General features: G+C 47.5%; 1 protein-coding gene across 1 annotated transcript in view; it reads right to left on the reverse strand.

The window, feature by feature from the left end:
* Positions 1 to 1,204, reverse strand: part of RPS6KB1 (ribosomal protein S6 kinase B1) — a 21,234-nt gene extending 20,030 nt beyond the window's left edge. Inside the window, exon 1 of the mRNA XM_019511128.1 lies at positions 1,188 to 1,204. The gene's annotated coding sequence lies outside the window, so the exon portion shown is untranslated. The remainder of the gene's footprint in view (positions 1 to 1,187) is intronic.
* Positions 1,205 to 1,210: the final 6 nt, after the last annotated feature.

Consider the following 1,210-nt stretch of genomic DNA (forward strand, 5'->3'; position numbering starts at 1 on the left):
AAAAAAAAAAAAAAAAAAAGAAAAAAAAAAAATCAATCAATCAATCTCTGACCCAGAGTAAAAAAGGTGCTTTGTTCAACTTGATGGCGCACAGCAGCAAAAAGATCATTATTGCTAAAGAGCCAAACAGACATCAAGGACAGTAGGTAACCTGCTATGTTATCAAGGCAGCAATAAAGTTTGGCACCTTGTAACTAGCAAGAAAAGCTTTAAAAATATTTAAAATGTATACCTATATTTAGGACGTATGACGCCATTTGTCACAAAACCACATGGAGTGAAGGCACAAAGAGTAAAACAGACTGAAGTTACGTCCCTAGCTCCAAACCAGCCTAGGGGCACTGTCATGCATTAAGCTTGCAAGTTTGTACATAGCCTCCCATCCCACCTGTTACAAACAGGGGGATGTTTTAAGTACCCTATAAAGACATCAGAATAGCACCTAGAACAACCGATGAGGAGGACACAGTTCCCTAACCCTCTCGTCATCCCCCCCCGCTGCTTCTTTACCTTTAGTTTTCCTAATTTCCACCTATTTTCACCCTCACTGACATCCTGTCATGCTTTTGGCTTCTCTCATCCCTTGGAGATCTGAGAACAGCAGAAACTCCCTGTGCCCGAAGAAGGGCAACTGCACCCAAAAGCTTGCAAAGAACTCCCCCCCCCCGACAACTCAGCTATCAACGACTTAGTCCAATAACAGGCACGATGACTACTACTCCTTGGTGTAATAAAAGATAATAGGAAAAGGTAGTGATAACAATAACAATAATAATAAAGTCTAATAAAAGATATTGCATCTGCCCACAGCACCTGGCCTAACCCACTGCAGCACTTCCACAAGTTTAAACCTCCCCTGGATCCTCGCTCAGCTCTGGCCCTGCAGCACAGCATCCTCCCTTAGCACCTTCACCTCAAGCCAGGCTCTGAGGCGTCCCCAGAACAAATCCCCTAGGCTGCTACCGCTGCATGGGACACCTCTCCACATAATTTGGGCCCAAAACGTCAAAAAACCCAAAACAAAACACCCCCTCCCCCCAAAAAAATTCCGAGGTGAAGGCACAGAGCAAAGGGGAAAGGGTGATAATCCCAGGAGGATGCAAGGGCTGAGGTGCAGCAAGGTGTCGGCCCAGCCCCCGCCATGGCCGCTCCCGCCCAGCCCAGCCCGGCCCGGCCCCGAACCTCACCCCCTCCTCCAGCTCCTCGTCCG

Source organism: Gavialis gangeticus, unplaced genomic scaffold (genome assembly GCF_001723915.1).
Source record: "Gavialis gangeticus isolate Ggan-Ray unplaced genomic scaffold, GavGan_comp1, whole genome shotgun sequence".
Lineage (NCBI taxonomy): Eukaryota > Metazoa > Chordata > Crocodylia > Gavialidae > Gavialis > Gavialis gangeticus.